The 24,115-nt window shown below is 42.2% G+C and overlaps 1 protein-coding gene across 1 annotated transcript in view; it reads right to left on the bottom strand.

Moving 5' to 3' along the window:
- Window positions 1-11,851, bottom strand: part of SLC38A4 (solute carrier family 38 member 4) — a 79,962-nt gene extending 68,111 nt beyond the window's left edge. The window contains exon 1 of the mRNA XM_055395565.2: window positions 11,552-11,851. The gene's annotated coding sequence lies outside the window, so the exon portion shown is untranslated. The remainder of the gene's footprint in view (window positions 1-11,551) is intronic.
- Between the last annotated feature and the right edge of the window lie 12,264 nt (window positions 11,852-24,115).

Genomic DNA, 24,115 nt, shown 5'->3' with positions numbered 1-24,115 from the left:
GTTCTCACCAGTAATAATCATATTCATGACAGCCCAACATTATGCCAGGCACTTGTATCAAGTCAGTAATATCCTAACCTTTGTTCTTGTTGTCGTTAAGTCATGTCCGACTCTTTGTGACCCTGTGGATTGCACCGCGCCAGGCTTCCCCATCCTTCCCTCTCTCCTGGAGTTTGCTCACATTTATGTTCACTGAGTTGATGACGCCATATTATCTCCCCAGTTTTCAAGTGGGGCATCTGATGACCAAAAAGATGGAGTAACTTATCCAAAGACCAAAGCTGGTGAAGGACTGACTGAGCAGGACATGCATACCCCCATGTCTGACTGCAGAATCCAGTTCAATGTCCATGAAGTACCTACTCCATGTTGGACACTATTTCTAATAGGGTCCCTGTCATCAAGTAATAGAACTAAACTGGAGGGCTCAGAAAGAGAGTTGGGGCAAATAGAGCAGGTGTCATGGAGGAAAAACAGTGTGACTTCTGAGATGAGAGGGGTTCCAGGCAGGAGTAATGGTTTCAGAAGTTTGGGCCCAGAAACAGCAAAATGACTACGGTCTACTTTATCTCAAATGGAATGTTCGTGCAGAATCTGTCTGAGGTTGGCCTTGACCAGCAGTTAAGGAGTTTGAACATTCTGTAATTCTGGTATAAAAACTAATGTAAAGCATTGGATTTTGTTTCATTCTTCAAAGTGTGGATACTGCTATAGTGTTACAACATTGTTTGAAAGTAACTGTACAGCTAGTACTTGATTTCTATGTACATTAATATAATACGTGAAGTATTTATATTTTATTTTTCTTTCAAAAAAGCTCTACTTCTTTTCTTTAAAGAACAAAAATTCAAAAACAAAGAACCTCCCCATCACCCCTTAAAAAAATCACTACAGTGCTGGGAACCACAGTTTATGTATGTGCTTATATTCTGTGTCTGCCCCCCTACACCAATGACTGTCATCATTAATCATATAAGTAAACAGCATTAATATAAGAAAGGTAAACTAAATTCAGTGGGTCTTTTGTTCAGTCTTCCCATTGACAGCCAAGTGTTGGCTCCTTCAAGATTGCAGGGTTGAGTTATCCACCCTACCACATGCTGTGCGACCATGTGGTCCAAACACAGGAGACGTGACCCAGAAGAACAGCCTGTAAATCAGTGTGGGATATCTAACATTTACACAAAAGAAAATAAATCATAAAGACAGTACAAACAATTCTATTTCATTTTGAAAGATTCAGAAAAGCAGATTTGTCTATCAAAGAAGTTATAAGTTATTTTAGCTATGACATTCCTGGTCCTTTCTATGTTTTAGGCTTTGGAACCAGCATTCTGTATCTACCTTCCATCTTCAGGCAGAGGATGTGAGATGAGAAATATTTTTCTAGTAACATAAAGCATTAAAATGGAGGTTCAGTGGACAATGCCTTCAGTTAAACTTGGTTCTAGTCAGGGTTCCTGACTGATAGTGTTATTTTGTGAATTGTTGTGACTCGAAAGCCCAAAATGTGAAATTCTAAAAACTTAAAGGAATATTTACACTTTCAGATAGTAGTAGATAGTTCATTCTTTTTTCTGCTTGGAGGCATGGTAGTATTGGGGTGGGAAGTTCCCTAATTAGGTGCTGACTGATGGAGCGGCCAAGCTTACCTCTTCCAGTCCTACGGAAGTGATGCACTCCCTTAGTCATTACAGCCACCAGCGTCCAGGTTTGTGGGCATTCAGGTGAGAGATAACATCCTCTCTTAACACTTAAGTGACCTCTAGGGGATGCTTCTCCCATTGGCCGATGGGATGAAAAGCCAGAGTAAGGTAACACTGACTGTCTCTGGACCCTTGATAGCTGCCCTGGGGCCAGAGATACTATTTTGACTCTCAGTGACCCTGTCAAACTAAAGTGCCATTTGCTGGCATTTCCAGTCATGTGTCTGTCCCTGAATTATCAGCTATGTGACTGAGCATAAACTGGCAGGGGATTTCCTACTGCAGAGGCTTTGTTTTTGTTAGTTTCAAGAAATTGGAGTTGTCTAAACTAAAAGTAAAGTCACAGAATAGATTATTAAATGGGTATGGAAATTTTATCAGATTCTAGATTTTATAACTTATTGTCTGAAGACATACTTTCTCTGCCCTATTCCTTTTCTCCTTTCCATCCCTCCAAAGACCTCCGTCTTAACTGGAGATGTAGTTCATACAACTTTTTGCCCTACCATACAAATGCCATTTTTAAGAGAAAAACATTCAAATTTTACCTTCACACTTCACGTCATCAAGTTCCTTCAGCACCTCTTTAATCCAACTAAAGTTCTAAATAAGTATATCAAGTGAGAGGAAAAAATATCAAAATATACCAGTAAATATAGTCAAACAACTGGAATACTACTTGCCAATAGAAAGAACCCAACTATGAATACAACAACCCATTTCCCAGGTGGCACTAGTGGTAAAGAACCCACCAGCCAATGCAGGAGACAAAAGAGAGGCAGTTTTGATCTCTGGGTCAGGAAGATCCCCTGAAGGAAGGCATGGCAACCCACTTCAGTATTCTTGCCTGGAGAATCTCACGGACAGAGGAGCCTGTCGGGATACGGTCCATAGGGTTGCAAAGAGTTGGACATAACTGAAGTGACTTAGCACGCATGCATGCATGGATACAACAACTTGAATGACTCTCAAGAGCATTATACCAAATGAAAAAAATTGATCCCACAAAAGATCCCATACACTGTGATTTCATTTATGTAACATGCTCAAAATGATAAAAATAGAGAGATGGAAAATAGCTGCTTGCCAAGAGTGGAGAGAACAAGGAGGGTGTGAGTGCAAAGGTGCTTCATCCCTGGAGCGTGGAAAGCTCTGTCTCTCGATTATGATGGTGGCTGCACAAACCTGTGCATGTGATAAAATGACACAGAAACTATATACACATATCACACCAATTCACTTTCCTGGCCTTGATATAGTAAGAAAATTATGTCCCAGGTAACCACTGGAGGAAACTAGCTTTGAAAGGTACATGGGGTCTCTCTGTGTTACCTTTGCAACTTCCTGTGAAACTATAATTGCTTTAAAAGAATAAATGTATACAAATCAACCAACAGTGCGGACTCCTCTGCACAGCAAGTATAAATACAGCATCGCAACCGATGCCACAGAAGTATCAGATCTTTTTTAAAGGTGTGCTGTCACTAAAGAGTTGCTTCAAAGGCAAGATGGAATAAAATTGTGCTGAACTGTGTTCTCGGGGCCATCACAGCGTCCTCCATTTCTGCAATACTCTGAACTATCTGACTGTTTTCCAGGGATGCAGAAAGTGAGGGTGGAAGCACAAACCCCTTTAGTTGGATCCCATCAACACTCAAGGTCAGTTTGGTCGTTTAGTCTATAAGAACATTCTGCATCCAGGTACCATATTCCTCTGTCCCCTTTGGAAAAATTCCAGAAAATAAAACCATAGCATGTAGCCCCATGTAGCACGCAGGAAACGTTTCTTCAAACAGAAAGGATCACCGTAGTCTCTCTCCTTAAAGACTGCCTCTCCCTCCCCACCTTTTTCAGTTCTTTGCTATGTCTCCCTCCAAGGCTGCCTGACCCATTAGCTTGATCTTTCTGCTGCTGCTGCGTCACTTCAGTCGTGTCCGACTATGTGTGACCCCATAGACGGAAGCCCACCAGGCTCCCCTGTCCTTGGGATTCTCCAGGCAAGAACACCGGAGTGGGCTGCCATTTCCTTCTCCAATGTGTGAAAGCGAAAAGTGAAAGTGAAGTCGCTCAGTCGTGTCCGACCCTTAGCGACCCCACGGACTACAACCTACCAGGCTTCTCCATCCATGGGATTTTCTAGGCAAGAGTACTGGAGTGGCTTGCCATTGCCTTCTCCGATATAGTCATTAGCTGTCTGTTAAGAAAAGAATGACTTTCTAGTGAAGTTGTATTAATGGCAAAGCAGGCAAACCTGTGAGCGATGTGGCAACCCCAGGCGGTGGCCTCCTGCGGTCCTCCCTGTGCACAGCGACCCAGCTCATGCTCCCCAGGAGCCGGTGGGATATGAGCTTTAACGGCGAACCACCAGTTGCCCCTGGAGACGCCTCTGGGCAGCCCTCACCAAGTACCAACACTGCGAACACAGCAGCAGCCTGATCAGCTGCCTCCTGGTGAATTACATCTTTTTTTTCTTTTTCTCATTTAACATGTTTATAGTACTGTGAGTGTACCCACTGTTTTAAAATTATGCCAAAGCAAAGAGTAAAGTCCTTGCCCTGAGGAGTATGCGGTGTAAAAGGCGCGAATGACGCAAGGAAAAATAACAGCACAAACAGGCAGAGTGGGGAGAAATGTAAGGTAGAACCAGTAAGACTTTCAATGGACCAAGAATGGAAAGGCTACCGGCAGGGCTCCAACTCCTCCCCATAAAGCAGAAATATAATAGCAGGAGCAACAGTAACATTTGGGGGTGTTTATTGTTATTAATATGTATGGTGCAGTATCATCGAATTAATTCTGTAATGCAGGTACTTTTATTATACCTACCTGGAAATAAAGGGTTTCTTTTAACTGTTAACAAACACCTCTAGTGCTTACAAAGTGCCAAATATGCTTCTGAATAAATTAACTCATTTAATTCTCATAAAATCCTTCTGAAATAGGAACTGGTTCATTCACTTTACAGATAAAGAGAATGAAGCAGTCAGGTTAAGTGACTTGCTCAATGTGGCTCAGGTAGAAAGTCAGAAGGATGGAACCAAGATACAAATCCAGGAAGCCCAACTCTGTGATGGTTCCAGGATTCATATCCACATGCCCTGACTCTCAAACCTGTGTGTTTCACTATATGCAATGAAGCACAATGAAAAAATAATTTAATTTTTAAATATTTATATTGACTATTCACAATACGGATTTATTTTGTAAAGGCCTTTAATATTGTGATGAAAAACTGTTTATTTGAAGAATAAATATTGTTTTAAAAAAAGGGGAACATGTTTTCCTCCTTCTTTCGTTCATTCAATAATCATGCATGAGCGTCAGTTTACACCAGACACTATGTGAGGTACCAGGGCGACAGCAGTGACCAAAAGAGACAAAAATGAGAGAAAACAAGGGAACCGGACATGCTGTTCATTTTAATGATGAATACACACTAGATTCATCAGGAGCGCTAGGAGCAAACAGCTAACAGGAAATAAGGGAACATTTCAATCTTATACAGGGAACAATATTATTCTGAGCTAGACTGTCCCCCATGAGTATTATTTAGCCCTCTTTTCATTTCCTCCCTTCTGTTTCCTTCATTGTAGTTACAGCACTTCAAGGAGAATACGTTATCAAATAACACTTAGTATAGACATTTGTTAACACTTCAAACAGTGCTTTGGGTGACAGAAGGAGTGACATTAATGATAAGAGCTGCTGCTGCTAAGTCGCTTCAGTCGTGTCCGACTCTGTGCAACCCCATAGACGGCAGCCCACCAGGCTCCACTGTCCCTGGGGTTCTCCGGCCAAGAACACTGATAAGAGCTATCACATATTAAATGCTTCTTATGTATTAGGCATTAGTCTAAGAATTTTACATATGTTAACTCATTTAATAGATCATGAGATCAATTCTATTATGATCCAAATTTTATAGACTAAGAGATTGAAACTCAGAAAGATTAAGAAACTTACCCAAGGATATAATGCTAAAATGTGGAGGTTTTAATCTGTTAACGGAAATCAGGTTTGGGATTACTTATAGGTTTCAGTCACTCTTAGAATTCCCTTCCTAGTGACAGTGTGAGTGAGTGTTTTACAAGTCTGGAAATGGTGAAGTGGCATGCAGACCTCTGAACCTGCAATGAAAAATTAGTACAAAAGATCCCTAAAGAAAAAAGAGAGCTGGGAGTTAAGTTTTCAAAGTCTGCTATCAAAAGCTAGAATTTTAATTGGCTTAAACATCTATTTTGGAGATGGAGTGAAATTTATTACTGTCTTCTCATTTCGTTTTTTTAAAAGAAATTTTCACTTTCTGATTCTTCTTTAGCATGCTAAAATGAAAAATAAAATCAACAAAAAGTAAAATAAGAAAAGAAATCCACAGCCCTCCAAGCTACCTTTTAAGAAAAGCATAATAAAGCATTAGCTTGAAAGTCTTTTTCATGATTATGTAGATTGTACCCATACCAAAATAAAATATCCCCTTGAGAACAAGAAAAATAATTTGGTTTTCCCATACAGAGGACAACAAAGTCTGGTCTTCCTATCTGAGCTTAGGTTTTAAAACACTTACATTATAAAGAGTTATAGTCCTCTATTATAGGGCCATAATAAAATGATAAAATAATAAAATGTATCACTAACTCTTATTATATTTGGTCATTTTGTTCCCTGTTAGCACAGTTCACTTCCGACATTCAAGAGACAGGCAGAGCTATGGGACATTTGCAGAGAAATCATGCGAGGACTCAGACCATATACTCCCCTACCCACACCTCCCCACCCATCCCCACCCCCACCCTCACCTCCTCCCAGCAATCTCCACTGAACTCTTAAATTCCCAAATGGTCTCTACCTTCTTTCTCTGCTTGGGCCAGTCTTTGTGTTGAGAATCCTCCCCTACTTCCTTCACTTCTTTGCCTGGCTGACTTTTATTTCTGCTTCAAAACCCAGCTGAGGTATCATCTGGTCTAGAAATGTTCTCTGACCCCTTTCCTAAGCCAGGTTTGGTGGCAGAGTGCTCAAATCTGATTTTTTTTCCCCTGGCCCTTCACATGCTGTTAACACAACTGTTTGCTTATTTATTCTTTCCTTCACTAGACTCATCCTTTTACTCAACAAACATTTCTTGAGCACCTAGTATTTGCCTGGGACTCTGGTAGGTGTTAGGGAGACACGGAGAAAAGAAACTCCCTAATATACTTCCTGGGGGATAATGATATTCAATGACTGTTTGAGGAACGAATGAATGAAATTAGATCATTACAAACAGTGGAAAGAAGACCAGAAGATTAGCAGGCACGTGAAAGTGATTTGTTTTTCCATTCTCCCGTTTCTCACAGCCCACTCTGTTGTGTAACGCCTCTCTAAGCTTCTTGATTTAAGATTTTGCTCTCCTTGTAGTCTTCTTACTTCTTACATCTTACCGCTGTCTTTATAGGAAGCAGGAACTTTGGCATAGGAGGGACCACAGTTCTGATGCCAGCCCTGTCGCTTACTATCTCTGTGATATTGGCTCTTTGCTTAATTTCTCTGAGCTGGAATCTCCTCCTCTGTAAAATGGAAATTACAAATACCTATACAGTGGAGTACTGTGTTAAGATTAGATGTGATTCACACATTAAAAAGGGCTTGACTCTTAGTCTGACTTTGAAGAGTCTTCCTTTCCTTTCTTTTGGCTCTCCCCTTCTTCTATCCCTCATCTTCCTACAAGAAAGACATCATCAGGGTAGTAGTAGTATCTGAGATGGTTTCATGTGATACATGGAATTTTCTAGAATAGTAATATTACTTTTATGTATATTATACATTTTTAGAATAGTAATATTACCTATTCATATTAAAATATATGGTCATTAAACTTCATTCAACTTTTTTTGTTTTCTATAGAAATTATCACTTTGGATTTGCAAAAAATAAAAAAATAAAACAGAGATTAAAGTTTTTTAAAAATATGAAAAAAATCTGAAAAAGACCGGAGCTATATATACTCCAAAATAAAAGAAAAATTAGATTTAAAAATGAGAAGAAAAACAAACAAAATAGAAATATTACTGTCAGTACAAAGGATGGGTGGGGGGATATGCCTAAAAACCACTGCAGAAATGAACAAAAATGATAATATAAAAGAAGAAAAACCTTTGGCTCAGAAGTTCACAAGCTGGTATATTTATTATGCTTGCCCTGAGAGCTTGATAAACTGAGAGGTAAGCCTCTTAAAAGTGAAAGAGGAGAGTGAAAAGGTTGGTTTAAAACTTAACATTCAAAAAACTAAGATCATGGCATCCAGTCCCATCACTTCATAACAAATAGATGGGGAAATAATGGAAACAGTGACTTTATTTTCTTGGGCTCCAAAATCACTGCAGATGGTGACTACAGCCATGCTGTTAAAAGATGCTTGCTCCTTGGAAGAAAAGTTATGACCAACCTAGACAGTATATTTAAAAGCAGAGACATTACTTTGCGAACAAAGGTCTGTCTAGTCAAAGCTACGGTTTTTCCAGTAGTCATGTATGGATATGAGAGGTGGACTATAAAGAAAGCTGATCACTGAAGAATTGATGCTTTTGAACTGTGGTGTTGGAGAAGAATCTCGAGAGTCCCTTGGACTGCAAGGAGATCCAACCAGTCCATCCTAAAGGAAATCAGTCCTGAATATTCATTGGAAGGACTGATGCTGAAGCTGACACTCCAATACTTTGGCCACCTGATGAGAAGAACTGACTCATTGGAAAAGACGCTGATGCTGGGAAAGACTGAAGGCAGGAGGAGAAGGGGACAACAGAGGATGAGATGGTTGGATGGCGTCACTGACATGATGGACATGAGTTTGAGCTAGCTCTGGGAGTTGGTGATAGACAGGAAGGCCTGGCGTGCTGCAGTCCATGGGGTCACAAAGAATCAGACACGAATGAGCAACTGAACTGAACTGAACTGAACTGAACCATAGTTATGCATTTCTCAAAAAAAATCCAGTCCTGGATCTGACAAAGATTATTTCTTAAGCTGCATGGTCCTGCTTTTGGCTTTCTTAGGATAGAATTAGTCTCTAATAGACTAAGAAGTCAGTCTTGGGTCTCCAGAACCTGTCCAGTTCTGACTATGATTAAATATAAAGTGAAAGACGATTGTTCTGTACACTTAAGAATAATTAATGCCCAAACAGAACTTCCAAAGATGTTTTATGTCCCCCACACTGTGTATCTCCATTTCTTGATCTATAATACAGCTAGAATAATAGAATCTAGCTTAATAGGCTAGGGTCAAATGAGGGTCAAATGTTAAAAGAAGCACTTAGTAACATATAAAGAATATAATAATTGATCTGTATGCGTGAGCCATTATTATGATGAATCTAGGAGAAGGAAGTGGCGACCCACTCCAGTATTCTTGCCTGGAGAATCCCAGGGACAGAGGAGCCTGGTGGGCTGCCGTCTATGGGGTCGCACAGAGTCGGACACGACTGAAGTGACTTATAAGCAGCAACAGCAGAAACTAGCCTCTTTGGGGCACCTAGCACTGCATACTGTGGCAGAAGAGCTGACCTCCTATGCCCACAGCCTTGAAAGTTATTTATCCCTTTACCCCAGTCTTCCTGTTTTTTGAGGTTTTGTGATAAGATCAGCCCAGTAGAAGCTTTCTGTCTCTGAACACATATTTGTTGTTGCTTAGTCGCTAAGTCACGTCCGACTCTTTGCCACCCCATGGTATTCTGTAACTTGGGAAGATCAGATAGATACTCGCTTCAGTGTCTCTGTGTTTACAATCTTCCACCCAAAACACAGATTTTCTGTAGATTCATTTGTTAGAATTTGAAACTATATCACGCACACACGCAAACACACACAAACATTTCTTGTGTTCCATATGAGAGAGCCCACCAATCTCACCCACTCCTCAGAGACTTATTTGCAGTATGGGGACAAAAAAAAGAACAAAAAGCCACAGGCGAATTTACACCTCCTCCCAGCAAAAGTTAAGGTCAAAGAAAAGTTTTAACCAAATCTGAAACAAACCCAGGCCCTGGAAATTGTGATCTGGGTGTAGGATGCTCTCTTTACAACATAAGACAATTTAGTCATAATGATGTCATAACGATTATGTTTGCATTGCCTAGGGAGCGAATAAAGATGAATATAGGAAATCAGGAATTTGGAAAACAGACCATTCATAGTGAAAGGCTGGCCACTCCCTCCTTTCCTTAAGGGTGCCAAAGTGCACCACTACCCAACCAATAACAAAGAAAGCAGGTCCAGCAGCCTTGGGGGATGGGGCACCTGACCAGGAGGCGGTGGAGGTAAGTGCAAAACCAGGTCTTCTCACACCTCCAGCGCAGAGATTACCCTTCGCTTCTCCTCCCTTCTCTTCTCAGGGTCTAAGATCCCTCTGAGACAGGTAGAAATACACCTTTTGCACTAAGAGATACACATCAAAAGCCAACCTGGCGTCCTCCAGTGAAATCAGGCCCAGGTATTTAAAGGCTCTGCGGAGGACTGCAAGTGGGGATCTCTGGATCATCCCCGGTTTACTTTACCCAGTTCCTCTAACCAAGTCGGGAGCCTGGTGCCCACTTCCTGGGCTGGTTCCGGTGGCACGTGGAAGGGACACTCTCAACCTTTCCCTGCTGGATCACTAAGGGGAAGCTAGGCGATGCGCGGTTTCTCCACTGCCAGCCAGCGCCCACTAGGGCGCACGCCCACCTGTGCGGAGCCCCTCCCTGCACCTCGCGCGGCTCTGCAGCCGGTCCCCGCCCTCACCCCTCTCCTCTCCCGATCTCCGAGGTGCTCCCAGCGTCCCCGCTCCCGTTTCCATCCTCTCTTCCTTCCATTCTTTCTTCGCCTTTTCTCCATTTTCCTTCCTACTCCTACCCCTCTCGGGGTCTGGATCCTTATCGCTCTCTCCTTGTCCCCTCCTCCTTGGAATTCAGCCTTCTCCCCCGACAGCCCCTCTCCGTTCCCTTGGCTCCACTGGTCTTTCCCTCTCGCTTTTCTGCGCCGCTCTTTCCCTGTTTTTTGCGCGCCCCAGGCTTCTCAGTCCGACGGCAAGGAACGCGCTCACCGCCAGCAGCCACGGTCCCCAGATCCAGGGCTGATCTCGCCTTCCTCCTCCCCTAAAGGAGCCTCCCCGGAGTTCCCAGGGCCAAGCCCGAGCTCCCGACCCAGGGAACCGCGCTGGCCTCCCCGGGGGCCCAGCTGTCAGGGAAGATGGGTCTATTTTAGGTCCTGCATCCAGTGTTCCCACCCCGAGGACGCGGGCACTGGTCCCGCGACTTGGTAACACCTCTCCGGCACGATCCTGAGCTGACGCGGAGCCAGTTCCTCCAGAGGGTCTCGGACCCCCTGGCCAGGCAGGCGGTGGCGCCACGGCTGTGGATGGCGGTCTCAAAACAAGCATCTCGAAATTCGAGCACCCAGGGAATCCCGGGCTCGCGGGCGGGGCGTTCCAGCGCAAGCCACCCACTGCCCGCCCCCCCCCCGGGAATAGGCCTCCTTGGCACAGTCACTTCTCCTGGCATAGAGACTCACAGGAGCTTTCCCTGCCTGTGCCCTTTACCTCGGTTTGCCCTGGTTTACTTAATTTCTAGTCAGTCCGGTCATTAGCCTGCAGTAACCCACACGCAGTGGGATCATTTGGGAAATGATAAGGATTTAGGACCATCAACAAGACACGAGAAGCCACAACGCCTGACCTAAGCCCCAGAAGGTTGAGAGACCACGCTGCAGACGTGTGCGTGTCCCCATGCGCACACGAGCGCGAGCGCACACACACACATATCCCACTTGGGATCCAGCCACAGGTTTGCACACTGACAAGTCTTTAAGTCAACGGAAAATATAAACAGCTTCACTCACCCGCCTTTTTCTTCCCTCTCCCGATTGGGATCCAGGGGAAAAGAGTGAATTGAGAGACCCTTCTTTCTTTTCTTTTCGCCTTTCTAAAGAGTGGAAATTTCCATCATGTGATAGGGGGCAGCATCCCCAGTGTCGCGTTTCCTGTGGACCCTCCCTTCCAGCCCCAGCCACCAATCGTCAGGCGGCAACCTGAGATGTCAAGGAAAGCATCCTCCCAGGTGGGGCTGAGCTGTCCAGCTGTCCCCCAAGAATGAAGCCTGGGACCTGCCAGCCCCTGCTCCAGCTTTCCTGGACCCATGACAACAGAGGATATCGTGGTGTGAGTTGAGCTTTTCTGTGGGTTGTTTGTTTTTGTTTGTTTTTTTTTTTTTTCTGATGATTAAGTTCCTTCATTAGTCAAGGTTGCATTTATTGGATCTGTCCTATATGTGGAAATACATGTCCATGCTCATTTTGAAGTCTGTAAAAGAGTCTTTCTTTCAGTAGGTGACCCTAAACTTCCTGTAGGTTTGATGATGTCAAACCTGAATCTGACATGAAGGAAAAAAATATTGAGGAAAGGTTGCAAATGAAAAACCTACCATTCACAGTAAAAATCACTTAATGCAAGAGCAGTGTAGAAAATAGCTTGCCAGCCCTTTAACCATGGCTAGGGGTCTTTTGCGGTCATTTCCCACCCACTCCAGGATTCCACTGTAAGCATAATCCTCAGTATATGTATGAAGAAGAAATTAGGATGTAATAAATAGCACTACAATTTCAGTTCTGCTTGTTAAAGGCACCACTTACCATTTTAAGGAAAACTGTTTACACTGAAACTTTTCTGAGGTTAACCAAAATTGCTGTTTCCAAAAAGCCTATGCATGTAACAAATATGTTCACAACCTCCTGTTTATTTAATGCTCATTTGTCATTCTTTAAGGGAGAAAATGTTCTCCTGTAGAGATCTGAGCCCCACAGTTTAATAAACTTATCAGGCAACACAAATTACTTTTAAATGGTAAGGTTCACTGTTCAGACTGTGAATATCTAGAACCGTCTTATTTTACAGTTCCTATTAACTAATGCATCAGCAGCATCTCAGCACTTATGTAAACCCGGGGCAAATTCATATCAATGTATGGCAAAACCAACCAATATAATATTGTAAAATAATTTGCCTCCAAAAAAAAATAAATTAACAAAAAAAAAAAAAGAAAAAAAAAAAAAAATGAAAGGACAACAAAAAACAAAAATCCATCCAGACAATGCAGATATATAATAATCAGGAGGATTAAAAACTCTCTATTAACACACATACACACACATCAAACTGTATTAAAACCATCCAACAATGCAAATCGAGTATAAGGATGATGTGATAACTAGCTTCACTGGAGTTACCATTTTGAAACTTAAAAACAAATACATTAATTATTTAAACTGAATAGAGAGGGTATATTTTTTATGAAAGCTGGTTATTCCCTGCCTAGCAAAATGCAACAAACATCTTTAATTTGTCATAAGGAGCTTCACCTTATAAATTAGAATATATCAGAATAATTTTGATGTCTCTTTAAACTTGTTGAAACTAGATTATCTTCACATTATTACACTTTTCCACTGATTCTTGTCTAATAAATATAAGCATCTTTTATAAAAGTACTAAATTGTCAAAATTGGTAAAATTGGTAGAGAATTAATTAGAGATCATGATAGATATATATTTCTCTCTACCTAAATTAGTAAAAGCAAAATCCAAGCTTCTAAAACAAAAGGCCGTTTCAGAGAAAATACAAATAAAGATGGGATCAATGCAGTCCTAAGACTGATACTAGTTCACTATGCAGCTACTCAACTTTTTAATGAATTGCCCATTTAGTCAGTTCTTGGTGTCTGTATCTTAGCTAGTACAGAAAAGTAGTGGTTCATTGCCTAATTTTCTAGAGAACTATAGACTGTTCATTTACATGTGTACTTACTTTAATCATACATGTATTGAAATAAAATGAGCCACAAAGTAAAGAGCAAAATTCAAATTCATCATCTTTTGTAGCTATTTTACATTCTTAGAGTTTCAGAAGAGCTCTGAGCAATGTCTAGGTGGTATGAGACAGCTGGCATGCCATTGTCTTTCCATGATATAATCAAACTCTTGAGCCTTTGATGACTATGCTGAGTTTACTTAACAATCCTCAAGGGCTTGTTTTAAACCAGCGTTTGAAAGAGAAGGGAATAACAATCCCTGGAGAAGGGAATGGCAATCTACTCCAGTATTCTTGCCTGGAGAATCCCATGGACAGAGGAGCCTGGTGGGCTACAGTCCATTGGGTCACAAAGAGTTGGACACAACTGAGCGACTAACACTGCTACTACTACTTGTGAGGTTGGTGCTTTTATCTTTACTTTTCATACGAGAAAACAGAGTGAGTGAGTTAAGGGACTTGCCAGAGGCAGAATCAGAGTAAGGATTCCGCTATGTATGATTCCAAAGGTCTCCCCTTTCGGTCCCATCGTTAGACTTGTCCTCATTTGGGCTCCAGAAGCACTTCATAACACACGAGTATAGGCCCCACTAGACTCCAAGCTCCTGAGCAACCATTCTCTGTTTATTCTCATCAGTGTTCCTGACATTTGCCGTAGGGCAGCTCTGTAGTTATTTACTGGATGAGTGGATTAACTAACGAGGAACACCCCTGCAATTTGTACACTGTCACACACCATCTGTGCCTGAGTCCTTTGTTAAATAAAGTGATCTGCGATTTATCCCTAGTGATATTTTGCATCTTCTCTCAATTTTTTCTCTGTAGTTAAGAAGAACCATATGTAGGTGGCCAGTTAGAATTTTGGTGCCCAGAGAGACAATCTCTGATTGAGTCTGCCAGGCTACCAGTTGCTCTGACATGCTTTGCACAACTGGTGTTTGAACAGAGACTGACACTGATTTACTATTGCCAGGTAACACAATAGCATGGCAGCTTTCAGAAAATACTGAATTACTTTCTAAGCAAATTTTCCCCTTCGTGACATTCCTCTGAGAGCTAGAAACATAGTCATGTCAAACTTAACTTACTATTTCCTTTATTTGAAAAAATAAAATGAAAAAACTTATCACTAATTTCCCAAAGCTAGAGATGTTTAATGAGAATGACAACATTTAAAATAAGTATTAATAAATACATGTATGTTTTGCGAATGAATAAGATGTAGAACATGTAAAGTTAAACACTTGGTTTCTGATTTCTGGAACCAGAATCCTTCCTGGATTTGAATTCCAACTCTGATATTTACTAGCTGGTAATTACTTATTAGTTACACTACCGAAGTCCCCGCTTCGGTAGAGTCCAGGGATACCCTCAGGATGAGCGGCGTCGGCGAGAAAAGGAAGAAAACAAAGCGAGTCGAGTCTTGGTTGAGTGCTGAATCAAAACTATTTTATTTTTTTACATCAGTGTTTTATACCCTAAACTAGTACAGTTCTAAAGGGGGGAGTGAATAAAGTCAGCTTAACATTACGTCAGTTTGCCCTTTACAAAACCAGAATGCTTTCTGCATACTTCTCTGTTTACGAGAGTCTTTTTTTATAGTAGATATTAATACATTATCTTCTGGCCTTGAGGCCTATTAACATCTCATGAACTTTTCTTACAAGCTAGGTGAATGCAAAGCTGTTTTTTGTAAGCTATTCTTATTTTTCCACTTGCCTTGTGCTAAACAGAAAACAGAAAAGTTATAATCTCATAAGGTAAAAGTTCAACAGGTTGCAGCATATTAGAAATTTAACACAATGGTCAGTTCTTTTTAGTTACTACACACAGACTCTGCGGCTCTGGTGAGGCAGCCTCTGCCTCGCATTCCTGGTTAAAAGCCTCGGTTGTCTTATGGTTTCTACACTAGGGCTAAACTCTTATTATTCTAAATTTCAACTATAGTAATGTTATTTTCTACATCAAGAGCAAACATGGATTCAGTAACAACTTCTAGAATAATATTTTTTATATTTTCTAATAGGGCTTCTTCACCCCCCGAGGGGCTCTGCATCTATTAGGGTTTTTTGTGTGATCGGGTTCTTTATGTTATTTATGATTAAGGTGTTGTGAGCAGTCATGTGCGTCAGTGCCAAGGGCATAAACAAGTTGATTTTATTTGGAAAGAGATCGGGGAAGGCCTTCTGCCTGTGTCACAGAAATTAAGGAGCAGTCAGAAAGACAGCAGTCAGAAAGATAAGCATCAGAAAGACAGATATCTTTAAGGTGAGCGCCGGGGCAGCTTTTTGAAATCCCTGAAGTCCTGATCTGCCTTGCTTGTCAGATCTTCTCCTCATGACCTTGTCATGGGTGGGATCGCGTGCTGGCTCCCGGCACAGAATCCTTCCTGGATTTGAATTCCAACTCTGATATTTACTAGCTGGTAATTAGTTATTAGTTACACAATAATTAGTTAAATTATTCACTTCTCTATACCCCAGTTTCCTCATCTGTAATTTGGGGATAACATGGGCTTCCCAGGTGGTGCTAAAGAACCACCTACAAATGGGGAAGAACCCACCTACCAATGCAGGAGACTTTAGAGACTCAGGTTCAATCCTTGGGTTGGGATGATCCCCTGGAGGATAGCATGGTAACCCACTCCAGTATTCTTGCCTGAGAAACCCCATGGACAGAGGAGCCTGGGGGGCTATAGTCCATAGCATCGCAAAGAGTTGGACACAACTGAAATGACTGAGCATGTATTTTTACCTATTCTAGAGTTGTTTCAAAAAATCAAGTAAATCTCATAAGGCACTTAAATCATCCTTTTTCACATGGAAAAATACTGATTATAGTTGTATCATCTGTTACTGAAAATTTCTTATAATTACCCTAAAATTTTATTCTATTCTCCTGGGCCTATTTCCTCGTTCTTAGTACAAGAGAGCAGACTATTTGATCCTTGCATCCTCTGTGATCTTAACATTCTACAATTGCACAGCCTATGGGTATTTACTTCTTTCATTCCCTTGTTGCCACAATAAAACCCTAGTGCCCTAAAATTTGCCTTCTGAAGTAATGGAGAACAGGAAACTATCATTAACCTATTACTTAAATTTCTTAAGATTGAAATTTAAAGCAATACAAAATTTGCAGTTTAATTTTGAAACCATGAAAGCATTTAACTTCTAGTCTTCAAATACAAAAGATAGATGTTGTGAAAGAGGTCAAAACTGTGTGCTTACTTTTCCATGGCCCTGTTCCAGTGCTGCAATAGGTTTCATTCTTTCTCGTTGTATAATAAATTGTTTACATGGTTCCTCTTGAGACTGTAAGTTCTATAGATGTGATATCAAAACATATTTGCTGAATAAATAAATGAGTCAATCAATTGATGCTTCTCTGTTTTACAAAAAGTTGAAAAGCTAAGTGATAATTATCTTTAAGATAAGGATGGAATTTAATCAAACAAAAGCATTTCAAATTCAAATACCACTATGAGGACACTTTTGGAACTCACTGATTTAAAATTATAATCTGGTTGTGTGTGTTGTGCTTAGTCCCTCAGTCATGTCTGACTCTGCGACCCCATGAACTGAACTTCAGCCTGGTAGGCTCCTCCATTTATAGGGATTCTCCAGGCAAGAATCCTGGAGTAGGTTGCCGTACCTTCCTCCAGGGGATCTTACCAACCCAGCAATCGAACCCAGGTCTCCCACATTGCAGACAGATTCTTTACTGTCTGAGCCACCAGGGAAGCCCTGGAGGACATGGCAGCCCACTCCAATATTCTTGTCTGGAGGATCCCCATGGATGGAGGAGCCTTACAGTCCATGGGGTTGCAAAGAGTCAGACATGACTGAGTGACTAAGCACAGCACACAAAGCCAGGTTATAATTTTAAACCAGTGAGTTCCAAAAGTGTCTTCATAGTGGTATTTTGTAAAACAGAGAAGCATCAATTGATTGACTCATTTGTTTATCTATTCATCACATGGCTTTACTGGGGCTCTTATTTTACTTCAGCCTGGATGAAGATTTCTTCCTAACCTGTGTGGGACATTGGAGGGACTGAGTCTTCTTAGGATTTTCTGTGCCACTCCATGCAGTTGTCACTGACCAAGGGGGATTCCTCCTTCTATATCACCTAGGGATTCAGTGCTTTTCCAGATCCTTCTCTCATGTGGCTGTCAGCAAAGCAGAACATCCAGACCCTCTCTTTCATGTCATCCTGCTTGGACAGCCTTCAATAGCTCACAAGTGCAGGACTTTGTAAATATGCTAAATTCTGAGGAGTGAGACGCATCTCTGAAGGGTATCCCAAGGTGGATGATTCAGGGTTAAAATTCTGACTAATTTGACTGCACAAAGGAAGGCTCTGACACGAAGCCTCATGCATGTTGCTTTCACTTGAGACATCTCTCCTCTCTGGACTTTGCCTGCCCATAGGTAGTCCCCTGTTTAAAGCCCATGACCCCATGTCCTTCCTCAGAAAATCCAATCCTGTCTGCATTTGCTCATCCTCTGACTTAAAAAAACATTTATTGGGTACTTCCTAAGTTCTAGCTTTGAGTGACAAAATGGTGAGTCAAAAGAGACACAATCTTTGTTCTCATGGAGTTTATAATTTGGTGGGAGACAGCATTTCAATCAAAGTGCTAAGTGTCTGTCACTCAGTTGTGATGACTCTTTGGGACCCCATGGACTGTAGCCCTCCAGGCTCCTCTGTCCGTGGAATTCTCCAGGGCAAGAATACTGGAGTGGGTAGCCATTCCTTTCTCCAGGGGATCTTCCCAACCCCAGCATCGAACCCCGGTCTCCTGCATTGCAGATTCTTTACCATCTGAGCCACCAGGGAAGCCCAATAACCAGTCAAAGCAGACACGGTCTGTGCTCTCGTGGGGCGTATGATCTGGTGGGATAACGCAGTCAGAGTGTGACACTAATACACATGAAATGACACAGACTGCAGTGAAAGGTGGACACACTGATCAGGGGCAGACTCCCCTGAGGAAAGGAGTCTGAAGATGAAAGGGAACAACCGTAATGCATTCCCATGCATACAGGAAGCCCGTGCCTGTGGGGGAGGCGAGGCAGCCTGGTGCTCCTGAGACGGTGGGACATGTGAATCCACCTCAAGCAGAGGGATCACCTTCGGTAGCAAGAGGGACACCTTCCCCCTCTCAGTTTTCTCTCCAGAGGTGGACAAACTCCTGTCCCCACAATGGGATAAATGCAAGAACCCGATTCTAGTTCTGTCTCCCTATCAGTGAGAGCTGTGGGCTGGCTGGTCTGTGTTCCTAGATCCTCTGCAAATCCACACATTTCACAGATGCATGATTTACTCATCTAGAGACAACCAGAGTTACTCTTCTTTTTGTCTGATCCTTTAGTAACCCAATAGCTCAGGTGGTAAAGAATCCACCTGCAATGCAGGAGACCCCAGTTTGATTTCTGGTTTGGGAAGATCTGCTGGAAGAAGGGATAGGCTACCCACTCCAGTCTTCTTGGGCTTCCATGTGGCTCAGCTGGTAAAGAACCCATCGGAAGACCTGGATTCAGTCCCTGGATTGAGAGGATACCCTGGAGAAGTGAAAGGCTACCCACTCCAGCATTCTAGCCTAGAGAATTCCAGGGACTGTATAGTCCATGGGGTTGCAAAGAGTCAGACACGACTGAGCAACTTTCATACATACTCATACTTAGGAATCCGAGAGAATCCCATCCTACCCCTAACAAAATCCTTTCAGCTCTTTTTATGTTCTTCCTTAAGCCAAGCACATCACACTAAACATCATGGTACACTAGTTATCAGTTATCCCTTTGCTTTCTGGAAGCAATGATCCAGCTTGATGGGATATTTTTAATAAGAGACCCTCTGCTGATGCTCTAGATAGGAGAGGATGGAATCTGTTAGTTCAATCTGCCATAGAGAGTTCAAGGTAAAAAAGGGTTCTGGCTTTTATAACAAAGCCAGGCTGTAAACGGGCGAGAGCATTTGAGTGGGATGGTAATGAATGAGTCTCAAACTCAGGAACACTGAACACCATCGTTTTGAGGAAGGTCTGGTGCGTGAAACAGAGTTTCCTTTAAAACTTAAAAAAACAAATGAAAAGACAATTTAAAACTGAGATTTACAGTCAGTGCATAAATTTTTCTTAAATCTATGTTGACTCATTGCAGCATGTAGTATGTTAGCAAAGACCTGTTGCAATATTTAATGTGTAAAGGACAAAGTCACACCTCAAGCCCAGCTTCTGGGCTCTGTGTTTTTTAACATAACCCATTTTTATGTTAGCAGTTCCACTTATAACTTATAGGGAAAATGCCTCCAGATAAACTTGGCCATCCTTCTTCAAAGGTATGAGCTAGTACACAAGTGTGTCAAGGTGATCATGACAATTGGTTTCCAAGTGTAAATTTCAAGTATCCTCATCAAATTGAGTCTTCTGTTCATGAACCTGGTATTTTGTTACCTTTGCTCTCACTTTAAAATCAGCTCACCACACAGGGTCCCCACTCTTTAGGCTGGCCTTAGCCAGAGGAGTAAATGAGATGGAATGTGACAGACATATTCTCTTACTTTCCCCTTTGAGTATCCTCTGGTCCCTGCCTGAACATGTCCTATTTCCTATCTTTTGCAGGACAAGAAAGAGCCTTCTGTCCATTTAGGAAGGCAAACTCCCTACTTTGCTCTCTGAGGTAGTGTCCTAATCTCTGGATACCCCATAAAAATGTAATGCTCTTTCTCTCATCTTATTTAGAATCTTGTACTTCTTTAGGACAAGCAGACCTTTAAGCATCCAACACACCAAAATCCTCAGAATCACCCGCTCTGTGAACAGGCCTTGAAAAGAACTACTTGATGACAGCCTAAGAGATGTCCTAATATGGGGGAGGTATCACCTATTTGGGTTTCCCCAGTGGCTCAGTGGTAAAGAATCTGCCTACAATGCAGGGGATACAGTAGACAAGGGTTTGATCCCTGGGTTGAGAAGATCCCCTGGAGGAGGGCATGGCAACTGACTAGTATACTTGCCTGGAGAATCCTGTGGACAAAGAAGCCTGACAGGTTACAGTCCATAGGGTCACAAAGAGTCGGACACAGCTGTAACTGAACACATCACACACCCACATCACCCATTTAGGACTGACCTCAGCACAAAAGTTGCCAGTTTGACATACGTCTAATGCATCTTCAGCTTTCTCTTGCCCCATGGGATGTGATGTGGGGGGCGTCCCCATGCCCTCACATTCTTATCCTTCTCCTTGTCAAAAGCTGCTCAGTCGACAGACACAAGCTGTCAACCTCTGTGCTGAGCTCAGTCCTAAGTAGGTGATGTGTGTGTGTGTTCAGTTACAGCTGTGTCCGACTCTTTGTGACCCTATGGACTGTAGCTTGCCAGGCTTCTCTATCCATGTGATTCTCCAGGCAAGATTACTAGAGTGGGCTGCCATGCCCTTCTCCGGGGGATCTTCTCAACCCAGGGATCGAACCTGTGTCTCCTGCATTGCAGGCAGATTCTTTACCGCTGAGTCACTGGGGAAACCCAAATAGGTGATACATCCCCTATATTAGGACACCTCTTAGGCTGTCATCACCGGCATTAAGGTGTGAGGATTTGAGGTACTATCTTCTGTCTATTTAGCAATATTTATTAACATGCTGGATAATGTCTAAGATGCAGAGACTAGTTAGACATTTGCTGTTCTTAAGAGGCCTTCCCAGGGGGTGCTAGTGGTAAAGAACACGCCTGCCAATGCAGAAGACACAAGACAGGGAGGTTCTATCCCTGGGTTGAAAAGATCCCCTGAAGGAGGGCATAGCAACCCACTCTAGTATTCTTGCCTGGAGAATCCCATGGACAGAGGAGCCTGGCAGGCTATGCTTCTTAGGGTTGCAAAGAGTCAGACACAACTGAAGTCACCTAGCCCACCCACCCTGTTCTTAAGAATTAGCGGTCTAAGTGAGAGGGGTGTACAGGTAAAAATAATTATTCTAAAATAATTTGGGAGGTGAGTGGAGGACAGTGTTGAGAAGAACATGTGAAGGAATGTGGAACTAAGCAGCCTCAAGGTTCCAGCTGGGTCATGGTTAGAAAATATCTCAATACCCTCATCCAAAGCAATGTGATAGTGCTTAATGTTAATTATTCCTATTCTCCAGTGCTTAAAGGGACCCTTTTTCCTTGGAATGTTTGCTACTGATAGAATAACCAAACAACCTTTAGGCCAAAGGAATGAATCTCTAATTGTGGAATTTCGGGAACCAGAAGAAATGTGCTATCTCCTTATTGTTTCTAATTGCTGACAGGTCCACACACAGATTTGTACCAGATCTGTCTGAAGCATGGGGTATATGGAAACTCCCAAACTCCATTCTGAAGAAGTTGACTTGGTAACATCAATTTGTGTCCCTTGAATCTGTCTTTTAATGATATACCTTGGATCAACCTAATGTGTGGCCAGGTTTGAAAACTACAATGCTGTCTCTTGAAAACCTGAAATTATACTTGGTTAGATTATGTCTATTTGTAAGGTCAATTCTCACCCTTTCCCAGGGTCCTAACTTAATGTCAGAGAATGAATTAGGTCCCTAACAGATTGGAGTCTTACTATTTCAGTGTCCATATCTGTTATATGGATCATACTGGCTTTGGAATCCAGGTCCATAAACTTTACCTGGATAGGGCCCATTTTCCTGGGCCTGGAACCAGATGAAAATTTTGTGCGAGGGAGGGTCCCTAGAGAGCCACCTGAATGGGAATTCCACAGATTACTTGTGAAAAATTCCCTCATTCCACCCCCAGCATGCTGAACCAGAATCTCTAGAATGTGAGGAAAACCATACTTTTAACACATTCCGCAAGTGGTTCTCACTCCCACTAAGACAGAGAATATCTAGACAAGACACACCCACTGATGAGACAAATTTGAGGATGTGCTGGGAGGGTGGCAGGTCCAGCAGTCTAAATGCAGTACTTACAGGGTCTGGTGACAACTCACCATATTATCTCTGATGCAGCTTCTTCCATGGAGAAGCAAGAGGGCCAGGCAACTGGAGATGCTGAGCAGGTAATTCTGCAGAGTGGGATAGGGAGGGTGGAGAGAAGCCCTGAGTTATGAGATTCAGGAAGCACTACAGTCCTGAGCAGAAGGACCTTGGTTATAACACTGAGAACTGGGGGCTGGTGGCACTTGAATTTACATATGAATTTGCTCAGTAGGAGTGACTAATCTCTACTCTACAGAGCATCAGCCGTGAGAATTCACTTCCAAGACAGCTCATTCACATGGCTCACAAGTTGGTGATGACTGTCATCTAGTTTCAACTGGAGCTATGATCTGAGAGCTTCAATTATTCTTCACATGGGCCTTGCACATGGAACTGCTTGAGTGCTCTCATTGCCGCAGTGACTGATTTCCAAGAGTGAATGTTCCAAAGGGAAGAAATTGGAAATGCTATCTGCTTAAGTCAGGGCCTAGAAAAGGTAATGTAGCACCTCCACCATATACTATTGGTCAAGCAGTCACAAAGCCTGACCTCACCCTCATCCTCTTAATGAAAAAATGTTAAAACTTTGAGACCTTGTTTAATCTATCACAATGAGAATGGATTGAGTCAACAGAAATAAGAAATATTATCAATTACAATATTGTGTTAATTTCAGATCTACAGCATAGTGATTTCATTTTCTGCAGATTATATTTCATTAAAGGTTATTATAAGATATTGGATGTAATTCCCTGGGATATTTCAGTAAATCCTTGTTGCTTATCCATTTCATATATAGTAGTTTGTATCTGTTAATCTCATACTGCAAATTTACCCCTCCCCCAGTCTCTCTTCTATTGGTAACCATAAGTTTGTGTTCTAAGTCTGTGAGTCTGTTTCTGCTTTGTATATAGGTTCTTTTGGTTTTCTTTTTTCCCATTCCACTTGTAAATGGCATTATATAGTATCTGTCTCTCACTTCACTAAGCATAATATTACCTAGGTGCATCCACATTACTGCAAATGACAGTATTTCATTCTTTACTTTATGGCTGATATTCCATTGTATGTATATACTACATCTTCTTTATTTATTCATCTGTTGATAGGCACTCAACTTTCATGTCTTCAGTTCAGTTCAGTCGCTCAGTCGTGTCCGACTCTCCGCGACCCCATGAATCACAGCACGCCAGGCCTCCCTGTCCATCACCAACTCCCGGAGTTCACTCAAACTCATGTCCACAGAGTCGGTGATGCCATCCAGCCATCTCATTCTCCATCGTCCCCTTCTCCTCCCGCCCCCAACCTTTCCCAGCATCAGAGTCTTTTCCAGTGAGTCAACTCGTCGCATGAGGTGGCCAAAGTATTGCAGTTTCAGCTTCAGCATCAGTCCCTCCAATGAACACCCAGGATTGATCTCCTTTAGAATGGACTGGTTGGATCTCCTTGCAGTATAAGGGACTCTCAAGAGTCTTCTCCAACACCACAGGTCTTAGATACTGTAAATAGTGTTGCTATGAACACTGGGTGCATGTATATTTTACAAATTAGTGTTTTTGTTTTTTCTAGATATATGCCTAGGAATGGAATTGCTGAATCATATAGTAGTACTATTTTTAGT

This window comes from Moschus berezovskii, chromosome 6, assembly GCF_049115385.1.
Source record: "Moschus berezovskii isolate FMDL1 chromosome 6, NW_MosBer_1.0, whole genome shotgun sequence".
Lineage (NCBI taxonomy): Eukaryota > Metazoa > Chordata > Mammalia > Artiodactyla > Moschidae > Moschus > Moschus berezovskii.
The sequence above is the reverse complement of the archived record's forward strand: the minus strand, read 5'-3'. Positions and strand labels throughout refer to the sequence as shown.